Below are 13937 nucleotides of genomic sequence, written 5' to 3'. Positions count from 1 at the left end.
TTCACCTTACTCCCACTGGCTGAGCTAGGCCTAGGAGGTTGAGTAACTGGGGCTACTGGTTCTGTAGGTGGTGGAGGTGGGGGTGCAGCATTCCCCGAGGTGGGGTTTGCTGGGTTAGGATGGAAGGGTGAGGGTGGATAGGCTGGGTACTGTGGGTAAGGTGGATAGAAAGGTGGATAAGGCATGTGAGTAGGGTAGGGGTTAAAGCTGGAGTAATCCGATGTACTTCCCATCGGGTACCCGGGACTCTGTGCATAGGGTGGATAATAGGGTGAAAAGCCATACCCCGAGGCCTGAGTGCCTCCTTGTGACTCCCCTGTCCCTTCTTCTGACATGCTAACATCCAGATTCCCATCCCTTCTCTGATCTTCTTCCATAACCTCCCTCACATCTGAAGAACTTCCTCCTCTATCTGTTCCCCTTCTGCTAGTATCAAAAGACCTTCTAGGGTCCCTTGACACTCTTTCTCTGTTTACTCTGCATGACATTGCCCTAGGCAATGTGGGAGGACGGGCGCTCGTGCCCTCATCCTCTGGTGGGACTCCTGTCAATCGTGCAGATCGACGAGTTCCTCTCATTCTGCTTCTGAAAAACAGCACAACCAAAACTTCAAACATCAGTATTATATAGTTCATGTGGGCACACATGAACCTACATCACATACATAGCAAACATAGCATATCATTTATGCACATACATATAGTCATGGCATTTCACAACATCAATCAAGACAGGACTCTATATCCTATCCTAGTGGACATGACTTTTCCTATTGTGCTTGACCTTCTATGACCTCCATGAGCCCGACACTCTAGGTCCGACCATATGAACCTAGGGCTCTGATACCACTCTATAACGCCCCGGAAATCCGGACCGCTACCGGCGCTAGGATCCGGGTCGACTTAAGGCCGCCGGGACCCGTAGCAAGCCTGACATATAACCTGTACACCTGTATAATCCCATACATGATCAACATCATACATAAAAATTAAAACTTCTTCTTGCATACATGCTATCAATCACCAACTCAACCTGTGCATACTCTGAACATTTACATAAATAAAGTCCCTCTGTGGGATCTCAACAAGCCTCGAAGGGCTATACAACATATGGAGAGTTGGTTTACTTAAACATCATAGCATAAAGATCATGTAAAGATACAAATGGGATTATCACATACTATGGTCAAGCACAGCTCTATCCTCAATAACATTAATACATAAAAAGACTAATCAACTATACATCATTTTACAAATTTGTCACGTCCACCATCATTTTACAAATTTGTCACGTCCACAAATCTATCTATTACAAACATGTGACAGACTTTTCTCTTCATAGCCTTCTCTATCTATCCCGTACCTGCAAATCTGGGGGTTAGGGGAGAGGGGTGAGCTAGATGCCCAGTGAGTAGAACTCTAAAAAGAATATTTTAAAACATGTTATCATGGAATGCATCACTGCACAAACATTTCACATCATGGACGGACTGACCCAAAAATCCCTCAGCTCCATGCCCGGCCCTATTATGGGCACCACAGGACTTCGTATTGCCCGGCCCTATTATGGGCACCACAGGACTTCGTAGATCGGAGCTATTGCCCGGCCCTATTATGGGCACCACAGGACTTCGTACAAGGGCTAGTGAGTCGTGCAATGTCCATCCCCCATCAACAATAAATAATAATGCAATGCAACATAATTCGTGATTCTAATGCAAACAACCTATAATATAATCATGATGCATGAAGCGTGATAAAAACATTTAATTTCTTAATTTAAAAGGTTAAGTATAGTCCCACTCACCTCTGGCGGACTCTGACAACACTGTAGCAGCTGGCTCACTGCTGGGGTCCTTGGTTCCTCGGGTCCGAACCTACACAGGTGGACTCCAATGAGGGACCAAACATATATAAACATGACTCTAATATATCCCCCAAAAACCCCCTAAAATATCATGAAAACATCACAGAAAATATGCATGAAATGGCTGAACAGGGCACTTTCGGCGGCACCTTCGGCGGCCGAAAGTCCTGGACAGAGACGAAACTCAGCTAGGTTCGGCGGCACCTTCGGCGGCCGAAAGTGCCAGACAGAGACGAAAGTCTCTTTTCGGGGGCAACTTCGGCAGCCGAAAGGCCTGCCTCCCCAGCCATGTTCGGCGGCCGAAAGCACCTTCGGCTGCCGAACCTGGTTTCTGCCAAAGGGCAGAAACTTGGCTCCCTTTGCCCATTTCGCCTCCAAACCTACCAATCATGCATATTTTTCAACCCAAAGCATGCATACAAGTTCCTAGGGGCCTCAAACAAGTATATGCCCCATCTACAACACTCCACAAACACACAATCAAGCTACATTGTTCATCAAACATCAAAAACCTAACATTTACTCAAACATGCATATATCCCTAAACATGCCATTCTACCCCATGAATCTTGCATAAAACTTGTTTAAAACATAAAAAGACTTCAAGATCGACCCTTACCTCTTGAAGATCGAGAGTAGAGGCGATCTAACTTGGAGTTGGGAGAAATTTAACTCCTTGGGTCTCCAAGCTCAAAACTTGCTCTTTGCTCACAAAACTTCAAAATAGAAGTTAAAACTCGTGAAAACCATGAAAGATCTAGGGAAAACACTCAAGATTGAGGGAGAAGCGGCGGAGACTCACCTTGGCCGACAACGGGGGAGAAAAAGCTCGCCCGTGCGGACCTAAGGGACCCTTTTATAGTGGCTGGCCAGACCACGTTCGGGGGCCGAATGTGCCTCCGCATCCATGCAATGTTCGGCGGCCGAACATGAGGTTCGGCGGCCGAACCTGCACTCCCCTCACTCATGCTTTCGGGGGCCTAACGTGCCTCCAAAACGCATGCATGTTCGGCGGCCGAACTTGACTTTCGGCGGCCGAACCTGGGTTTTTCCTTAGAGAATTTTTCATGCAAAAACTCATTTAAAAACATACTTAAAAACATTAATATACATGAAAACATTTTATAAAGCATGATTTTACCCTTCTAGAGGCTTCCGACATCCGAGATTCCACCGGACGGTAGGAATTCCGATACCGGAGTCTAGCCGGGTATTACACCGAGCATGATCGCTAGGCAAGAACCGCTATTTAATCATCTGCTTCATCCACACCCTGTTTCGTATGGGTTCCAGCCTCCTCCAATAGCGTTCGTTTTGAACCGAGTTCCACCAGGCTACTGCACCCTCCTTTAACTTATAGGCCACAATCGAAACCTTGCGATCCTCTTTAACGTTCATAATTTCAAAGAAACATTCAACCTCTGCCAGCCAATCAAGAACAGATTCCACGTCGAACAAATCAAAAAAGTTTTGACGGTCTATCTTCATCTTGTAACTTTCATGATAATTCTATTAGGGATTTGCAGTCACAGGATTAATGACAACAAGATTGGTGGCCATAGGATTGGCAACTGGCTGGGGGTGTGCGGCGGAGGCTGGTTGGTGGATTCCCTGCTGTAGGGCTAGCTGTCCGATCATTTCTCTCAATTCTGCCTAACATGCCTCAATTACAGCAAGTCGCACCTTTTGGTTGTCTACCATGGTCGAACTTTGCTTTGATACCAATTTAATAATGGACTATTTAGACTCCGTCAGGAGTTTTAACCAATATCGCTTGGCTAAGATGATAAAAGAGAAAGATAGGCTAGAAGCCCAAAAATCTTATTGAAATTCTTTAAAAATTGAAAAGTGAGTCTCTAATAGTCAAGGAAGACTATTTATAATGGAAAAAAAAAATCTAATATACAAACTTATAAAAATATCCAAAAAAATAATTAAAATGCAAAATTAACCCCCTAATCGATGGAATTTCCTTTCTGAAATTCTCTTTCGGAAAAGCTATCTTGGGTTTCCATCGGATGTCGGTAGCAAAAGTTAGGTTCGGTCCAAATCTGTCGTAAAGTCCAAGACTAGTTGCTCCGTATTAAAATATATATTTTATATTTAATTAGATGTGCATTCATTTTAATTAATAAATTTTAAAACTAAAATTTTGTTTGAATATAAAAGTTATCGTACTAAAGTTAAATTAACCACTAATGTAAAATGTATTTTTTAAAAAATATTTTGTAACAATTTTATTTGTTTTAATAATTTTTTAATTTTTTTTTGTAAAAAATATTTACATCATTCAAGTTTAATTTTATTTTATATGAGATTACTTTAATTTGTTATCGTAGATATTCAAATTACTAACTTTTTTTTATCCTTTTTCTCTCTTTATTTTATTTTTTTATATTTAATTAATTGATAAATAAGGAGTGGCGACTCCCACTCTGATCATTATATATATGATACTAAATATAGTTGGAATAATTACATCAATAGTTGCATTGATAGTTATCTTCGCTCTCAAATCTGTATTAATAGTTATATTTTAAGTGGTAGTAACAATTACAGTGAAAGTTAGAATAGATTCGTAGATCAGGTCAGCTGATCCGTTTTAAATTTAGACTAGTTCTATAGGGTCCTTTCCTCTTCCTTTTATGTCTTTTATATTTAATTAATTGATAATTATTTTTTAATGTCATTATTTTAGCTTTAAAATACTTTTATTATTAAATTCTACTATCAATTATAATACATTTGCTATTTAATGATAATTTAAATATAAATTTGAAATTGAAAAACATTCTCTTTGCGTAAACTAAGAATATGTAAAAAATATTCCAACACTCCTCCATAAAAAGATAGGAGTAAAATACATAGGGAAGGCATTTTGGGTCCTTAGTCCAATGTCTCTTACTTTTTTCCTAATAACTCTTTCTCTCATTCTTTCTTTCTCTCCAACTCTTTTATGCAACTTTCTTAGAAATAGACTTTCATTATAAACTTTCCAAGTTTAAATTAATTATTGGAGGGTTCTCACCACGAGCAGTCCAAGAGGAATCCTATTATCATCCTATTAAGATCTGTGGGTCTTCATCATGGTGAAACTACAGTAAAGATCTTATTCAATAAAACAGTTTCGTTTGTGGAAAACAATAAAGATTTTATTATCATCGGAATTATCAAACTAATCTATTGAGATTTATATGGCAAAACTATATCAAAACCTTCATCATATACATTATTGACCTTTAAAAGGTAATAAGGTAATTAGGTAGAGGGTAGTAAAATTATTTTTAAAAATTTTAAAATATAAATATAGAACAAAATTAATTTTGTAAATAAATGATTAGAAATTTGATAAAATAAATTAATTAATAAAATTTCTTTTTGCTGACAGTTTAATTTTATAAATCATGTTAAATATTTGAAAGCTACAATTTAATTGCATAAATAGTTTGATATATAAAAAATATTTATTTCAATATTAATTAATGGTTATTATTTTTAATTTTGTATTGGTAATAGATGAAAATTTATTTTCTACATGCTATTGCACTTTCTAATGTAAAATTTTCAATAACTCATTGTATTTAATAAATTAAACCTTAATAAGTATAATGTTATACTAATTAGAAAAGTAGGACGAAATATAAAATAATAACAAAATTATCAATAAATTTATCAAATAAAATACTTATTTAAGAAAAGAGACAATTTTATTAACAATTAATTTTTAATTTATTTTTAGACATAAAAATGAGAAAAATAGAAAAAGTAAAAAAGAGATATAAAGAAAAAATATCTAAAATGATTTGTTTTTTTATTTTGGTAAACTTGAAAATATTGTACCATAATATTGTGATTTAGATAAAATTAAAGTTTAAATTTTTTTTTAAAATAAATTAAAATTGAGTATTTAAAAAAAAAATTAAAAAAAAGAGAAGAAGTTCAAAGGCAAGTAACTATGAGTGAAAATTACACATAGTAAATTATGAAAATACATCTATGACAAATATAGTGAAAACTAACATCCATATTATTATTGGAGAAAGTACACAATAATTTCTATAATCCATTCGGTAAAGAAATAGGATTACATATTTTTATTTAGTTTACTATTTTCCATATGAGATGGAAACTGATTACGTTGTATATACTAAGTCTAAAACCCATATGCAAATGGCTTTTGACTAAGTATCTTATCAAATGCTTTTTCTGAAGATATCTCACCCATATCTCCAGCACCTCCTCGGGGAATGCCGGCTCTACGTCCACGGGGACATACTGGATGACCACAATTGCTTTGGCAGCCATTACAACATTCATCAATTGTGTTACCACACCAGCCAGATTTACTACAACATTGGTATCCAGGACAAATCACACCGCCAGCTTGAGTTCCACATTCTTCGGCTAAAATAGGCAACCAAAGGGAAGTAAACAAAAGAGAAGAAACTATAAAGGCGAAAACCCTCATATCCTTATATGATTTAATTATAATTTTAAATGATAAAGTGAAGACTTTTCTAATTACAAATTGGTATATAAAGAGAGAGAAAAGTAATTTTATAGCTCAATTTATCGTTTATAGTATGAAAAATGTTCGTCGTATGATTTGATAAAAGTCTGTTATCTAGCCAATTCTTACATTATGCTTTTAACCTCTTAGAAATAAAAAAATAATCATTAATTTTTTGACTTTTTAACCGTTAAATGTAGTCGTTATTTAGTATAGAATAACAATTAATTTATAGCTATTTTATGAATAAAAATTAAATTAAAAATTATATATATAATTTTATTTTTTATATGGAAATTAATCTTATTTTTCTTATTTTATTTATTTCAATTTATATTTTTCGCTATTTTAATCTTAATGTTTTTTATATGAATCGAATTGCAATGCATATAAACAATAATATCAATTTCATATAATTATGTTATCTTATATCATAAGATACTGCCACTAATATTTAGTCTCATTGATCATTTATATTATTTTATTCATTAAAACATATTTTATATTAATAACATGTTAATCATTAATAACAATTTTATTATTATTAGTATTTTTATGTTAATAAAAATGAAAATTTAGTGAACGTTGTCATGCATATCTAATATTTAATATTTATTTTTATTTAAAAATAATATATTTATAATGTAGCGTTAAAAAAAATAAAAAATAAATTCTAAAAAGAAATACAAGTTTGTTTTTCAAATCTGTAAAAATATATTGTGATTTTTTAAAATAAATTTCTTGATTAAAATTTATTTTAAAAAATAAGAATTGTCATTAATCTTCTGAATGATCCGGAATGCACCAATCTTTTCGGCGTCAATCTTTTTCTATCCTCCACCACGCTCCTTGCGTAAATACACCATAATTTGGTCACTGACATTGAAAGACTTGAAACGCCTATGTTTATCAGTTGTAGGTTTATATTTGTCATTGGCTTCTGTGAGACATTTTTGTATCTGTTTGAAAACATCTACAGGCTGCTTTGCCAAGTTGCTTGTTGCAATACTGTTGTGAGAACCTATAGAAAGAGCAATAAGATCAACTGTATACACTGGGACTTTCCTATACACAACTGCAAACGGTGATACCTTTGTAGAGTTATGGACAGCACTGAGTAAGCAAATTCTACTTGGGCAAGAGCAAGATCCCAAGCAGTTTTCTTGTTACTGCAGATGCAGCGCGGAAGATTGCCAAGCATGCGGTTCACCACTTCGGTTTGTCCATCAGTTTGGGGATGGGCAGCACTGCTGTATTGAAGTTCAGTTTCAAAACGTTTTTATAAAGTCATCCAGAAGTGAGGTAGAAACTTCACATCTCTGTCAGAAGTAATGGTCTTGGGGACGCCATGTAAGCGAGCAATCTCCTGGAAAAACAGTTTTGCCATATGAGAAGCATTATTAGTTTTCTTGCAAGGTGTAATACCCGGCTAGAATCCGGCATCGGGATTCCTGCCTTCCGGCGGAATCTAGGGCGTTGGATCTCTCTAGAAGGGGTAAAATGTGTTTTCTAAAATGTTTTCACGTGATTTCATGGTTTTAAATGGAAAAGAATTGAGTTTGAAAAGGAAAAGACCAAGGAGGCGTTTGCCAGGTTCGGCCGCCGAAAGTGAAGTTCGGCCGCCGAACATGGAAAGGTTTCGGGAGTGCTTTTGGCCTCCGAAAGTCTTGTTTAAACGAGCCAAGGTTCGGCCGCCGAAAGTCAAGTTCGGCCGCCGAACGTGCATGAGTTTAGGGGGCACGTTAGGCTGCCGAAGGTCTTCGACCAGGCCACCTATAAAGGGCCCTCAGATCGGAAATGGGTGAGTTTTCTCCCCATCCTCGAGCTCAGGTGAGTTTATGCCTTCCTTTGGTCGTTTTCGTGTTTTCTCTACCCATCTCTCAAGTTTTTCATGATTTTTACCCTTGTGCTTGAAGATTTAAAGCTTAAAAGGAGTTTTGGGAGCTTGGAGCTTTTGGAACTTGGATTCTCCACACCTCCGAGTTAGGGGTCACACCACCCTCGATCTTCAAGAGGTAAGTGTAGATCCTTGCTTCCCTAGTGTTTTCATGAAGTTTTATGATGTTTTTGATGGTTGAGTATGGGTAGATATGCATGTTTAGGTTTATGTGGGTTTTATACCCAATGTATGTTATGTGATGTTTGTGTTGAGGAGTTTATGTTAGTTTATGCTCCTTTATGCTTGTGGGAGTGAGTATGCATGATTGGGAGAGAGTATGTAAGGATTTGGGGTGTTTTGAGTTTGGTTTTTGGCTTGGCAGAATCGGACCTGTCGTCCAGAGGGGACTAGGTTCGGCCGCCGAAAGGAGTTTCGGCCGCCAAACCTGCATGGGAGGCAGTCTTTAGGCTGCCGAACGTGCCCCCGAAGGAAGGACTTTCGTTTCTGTCCTAGGGTTTCGGCCGCCGAACCTGCCGCCGAACCTACCCGAGTTTCATCTCTGGAAGAGACTTTCGGCCGCCGAAGGTGCCGCCGAAAGTGCCCTGTCCAGCCGTTTCTTGGGTGTTTTCCATGCATGTTTAAGTGATGTTTTAGAGGGTTTTTGGGGGTATGTTTATGAGTTGTTAGAATGTGTTTGGCACCTCATTCGAGTCCACCTGTGTAGGATCGGACCCGAGAGACCGAGGAGGCCATCAGTGTTAGCAGTTGCAGAGTCAGTCAGCGTCTGCTAGGAGGTGAGTAGAACTAAACTTAATCTTTTATGCACAAAAATCTAATGCCTAAAGCATGAGCATGCATCATGATTATGTATAGTAGGTTGATTGCACTAGTTCACGAATATGTTGCATTGCATTATTTCATGTTGATGCTGAGGAAGGGTGGACCGAGGCGACTTCAATAGCCCATATCTGTCACGAGTCTTGTCTTAGTCCTTTGAGAGCCGGACAAGTACATGTAGGAAAGTCCATGTGAGCTCTCTATGGACCAGACACCATGTCATGTATGTTACAGGCCTTTGTGAGCTCCTATGGGGGAGCCGGGCACCGACAGAGGGATTTTTGATGTCATGTCCATCCTCTGAGAGAAAAGATGCATGCAAAATGACAGACTCTCAGAAACCAGGGTCCGTGGGGAATAATATAGCATGTATGAGCCCCGAGACGGACACGGTTATGTGATTTACTTGTGTTATGATGCATTTCATGAAAGCATGAATAAGAAAAAAGAAAGAAGAAGTTAAATGAATAATAATATACCTAAAAATGGAGGAATTAAAGCAAATGTTTTTAGTAAAATGAAATCATAATTAATGAACTGTTTTCTCTGTTTCTACTCACTGGGCTTTTTAGCTCACCCCTTTCCCCTAACCCCAGTGCTTGCAGGTTTAAGTCAGAGTTCAGAGGCAGCAGGGTAAAGTCAAGTCGTATGTTCATGTAATAGTTTATGTTTATGTTTCAGTTTAGTGGTTTTAGAAGTTGGACATGTAATATAAGTTGATGTAATATAAATTGAGATAATGTATGTAACTGATTGTAGAGTTAATGTTTATGGATTAGAGTGTGCTTGGCCCTATAGATTGGTTAATCCCTGTTAATGCATGGTTATGTTTATGTTATATGTTGAGTTGAGAACCAAACTTGAGGCATGTAATGTTACCCCATTGGAGTATATGATGAGGACTCCAGTGGAGGTTTTTATGATTTTATGATGTATGTTTCATGTCAGGATACATGCACAGGTCAGGTTTGGGTTCAACAGATGTTCAGTTTTTTTCATGTTTTTATGGTTAAGTTTTAATCATGTATGGGATTTGACCAGGTAATAGTATGTATGTTTGGCTTGCTACGGGTCCCGGCGGCCTTAAGCCGATCTGGATCCTAGCGCCGGTGGCGGTTCGGGCCGTTACAGAGGGGTATCGGTTTCCGGGTCGTTACAGTTGGTATCAGAGCTTTGGGCCTCAAGAGTACGGTGTGTTGCACATCGGAAAGAGGTTGGCTTAGAGGTCATAGTAGGGCAAGCACATTAAGAAAGATTAAGAGTAAGAGCATGTCCACTAGGATAGGATGTCGAGTCCTGTCTTGCTATGATGATGTGATATGCCATGATTTCATGCATGTGCATAAATGCTATGATGTATGACATGTTATGTATGATGTAGGTTCATGTGTTTCCACATGGACCGTATGATGCTGATGTTGTTTGCATGCTTGTGTGTGTGCTTCAGAGGAGTCAGGATGTGGGGTACTCGTCGATTTGTGGAATCGACAGGAGTTCCGTCAGAGAGGGAAGGTATGGACACCTTTCCCCCTACCCTGCCGAGAGCGCAGTCGTGGGGAGTCAGTAGATGGAGGACATCAAGGGACCCTAGGAGGTCTTTTGATGCAAGCAGAGAAGCGATGGCTCCAAGAAGGATGTCAGCTAGTATGAGGGAAGTAGAGATGGATGTGCAGAGAAGGGATGTCAGTTTGGGAATCAGAGTACCTGAAGAAGGTATGGGAGATTCTCAGGAGGATGCTCAGACTCAGGATTCCAGGATCTCGGGTTCAGGAGGGATTGATCCCTCCACTCTGAGTACAGCTGCCACGAGAGGTAAGAAATGGAAGAGAGGTCTCAGGAAGTCGCAGAAGAAGTTTTGGCAGAATTTGAAGGCCAGTTTGGGTTTTGGTGGCTCAAGCTCTGGCTCAGGCAGTTCAAGATGCTTGAGGTGCGGAAGGCCGCACAAGGGAGTCTGCCGTTATGGGACTACAGCTTGTTTCAGGTGCGGACAGGAGGGGCACATAGCACGTGAGTGTCCCACTGCGCCCAGGTTGGCTCCGTCCCAGCCAGCAGCTCCAGGTAGAACAGCTCAGCCAGCAGCTCCAGCCATGTTTCAGGTTAGTGGTCGAGGCAGAGGAAGAGGGTCAGCCCCTCATTCCTCAGGTTTCCGTGGAGAAGGTCCGTCAGCTTCAGCTCGGATCTTCACCCAAGCTCAGCAAGAGGCAGACACATCGAACATGGTGGTGCCAGGTACGCTCACTTTTGAATGTTTTGATGTGTATGTTTTGTGAACCCTAGTGTTTTTCTCTTTCTTTAGTTACTCTAGGAGCCGTCGAGAGGTTGAGTTGATAGCTTCTGGGCTAGAGTGTTCTCTTTGGTCAGTAGACTCTCGTGTGATTCATCTGTGGCAGAGTCAGTCTGCCGGTCCAGTTCTATGACAGTTGAGGGTAGATGCCTTCCACCCGACATTGAGGTCCTAGACTTGACTGTCTGGACGTCAGTTTAAGGTTGGACTGGGTTTTTCTACTCGCGGTGCTATCTTGGTCTGCAAAGACAAGGTAGTCAGGTTCAGAGGACAGGATGGGTCAAAGATTTTTTTTTCTTCTGAGGGGACACAGTAGGGATGCCTAGAGGTTTGATGTCAGCCTGTAAGGTTCGTAGGGTACGTAGGAGGAATTGTCAGAGGGTTCTAGCTCTTGTTTGAGAGTTTAGCAGTCAGGTCGGGGAACCAGTCTCAGTGCCAGTTGTTAGAGAGAGTTCTTAGAGGTATTCCCAAGCGAGTTGTCAGGTTTACCATCTGTCAGGGAGTTAGAGTTTGGTATAGGAGTGGTGTCTGGACGCAGAACCATTTCTACCCTTCCCTATAGGATGGCGCCTGCATAGAGAAAGGTAGCAGTAGAGTAGAGGCGAGACTTGGTAGACAAGGGGTTTTGTCCGACCTAGTACCTCACTCTGGATTGTTCCAGTATGGTTGTGGGAAACGAAGGATGAATCCTTGAGACTTTGTAACGACTGTAAGCGGTTAAACAAGGTCACTACCAAGGGCAGGTATTCCCATGCAAGATGGATGATCTATTGGGACAGCTAGTAGGAGCTGTTTGTTTTTCCAAGATAGATCTGAAATTCGGGTACTACCTGTGAGAGTTAGAGTTAGTTTTGGGTTAGTAGTGAGAAGAAGCCAGTTAGTAAGGAAGAGAAGAGAAGAGAAGGACCAGAGTAGCGCGGCAGAAGCTTGTGGAGTTCAGGAGAAGGTGAGGTATCGCTATTATATATTTGAAAGGTCGGGAGTTCTTACTCCAGCAGTGCCTGTGTCTCTCTTTTAGAAGAGAGGTTTTTGGGTTTTGCTTGCTTGTTTATGTATGATTGATGCTATGTTTCAGATGCCTGTTTGTTTGTTTTAACATTCGGGGACGAATGTTTTTGTAAGGGGGGTAGAATGTAATACCCGGCTAGAATCCGGCATCGGGATTCCTGCCTTCCGGCGGAATCTAGGGCGTTGGATCTCTCTAGAAGGGGTAAAATGTGTTTTCTAAAATGTTTTCACGTGATTTCATGGTTTTAAATGGAAAAGAATTGAGTTTGAAAAGGAAAAGACCAAGGAGGCGTTTGCCAGGTTCGGCCGCCGAAAGTGAAGTTCGGCCGCCGAACATGGAAAGGTTTCGGGAGTGCTTTTGGCCTCCGAAAGTCTTGTTTAAACGAGCCAAGGTTCGGCCGCCGAAAGTCAAGTTCGGCCGCCGAACGTGCATGAGTTTAGGGGGCACGTTAGGCTGCCGAAGGTCTTCGACCAGGCCACCTATAAAGGGCCCTCAGATCGGAAATGGGTGAGTTTTCTCCCCATCCTCGAGCTCAGGTGAGTTTATGCCTTCCTTTGGTCGTTTTCGTGTTTTCTCTACCCATCTCTCAAGTTTTTCATGATTTTTACCCTTGTGCTTGAAGATTTAAAGCTTAAAAGGAGTTTTGGGAGCTTGGAGCTTTTGGAACTTGGATTCTCCACACCTCCGAGTTAGGGGTCACACCACCCTCGATCTTCAAGAGGTAAGTGTAGATCCTTGCTTCCCTAGTGTTTTCATGAAGTTTTATGATGTTTTTGATGGTTGAGTATGGGTAGATATGCATGTTTAGGTTTATGTGGGTTTTATACCCAATGTATGTTATGTGATGTTTGTGTTGAGGAGTTTATGTTAGTTTATGCTCCTTTATGCTTGTGGGAGTGAGTATGCATGATTGGGAGAGAGTATGTAAGGATTTGGGGTGTTTTGAGTTTGGTTTTTGGCTTGGCAGAATCGGACCTGTCGTCCAGAGGGGACCAGGTTCGGCCGCCGAAAGGAGTTTCGGCCGCCGAACCTGCATGGGAGGCAGTCTTTAGGCTGCCGAACGTGCCCCCGAAGGAAGGACTTTCGTTTCTGTCCTAGGGTTTCGGCCGCCGAACCTGCCGCCGAACCTACCCGAGTTTCGTCTCTGGAAGAGACTTTCGGCCGCCGAAGGTGCCGCCGAAAGTGCCCTGTCCAGCCGTTTCTTGGGTGTTTTCCATGCATGTTTAAGTGATGTTTTAGAGGGTTTTTGGGGGTATGTTTATGAGTTGTTAGAATGTGTTTGGCACCTCATTCGAGTCCACCTGTGTAGGATCGGACCCGAGAGACCGAGGAGGCCATCAGTGTTAGCAGTTGCAGAGTCAGTCAGCGTCTGCTAGGAGGTGAGTAGAACTAAACTTAATCTTTTATGCACAAAAATCTAATGCCTAAAGCATGAGCATGCATCATGATTATGTATAGTAGGTTGATTGCACTAGTTCACGAATATGTTGCATTGCATTATTTCATGTTGATGCTGAGGAAGGGTGGACCGAGGCGACTTCAATAGCCCATA

This window comes from Manihot esculenta, chromosome 18, assembly GCF_001659605.2.
Source record: "Manihot esculenta cultivar AM560-2 chromosome 18, M.esculenta_v8, whole genome shotgun sequence".
Classification (NCBI taxonomy): Eukaryota; Viridiplantae; Streptophyta; class Magnoliopsida; order Malpighiales; family Euphorbiaceae; genus Manihot; species Manihot esculenta.
Note: the sequence above shows the minus strand (reverse complement) of the source record.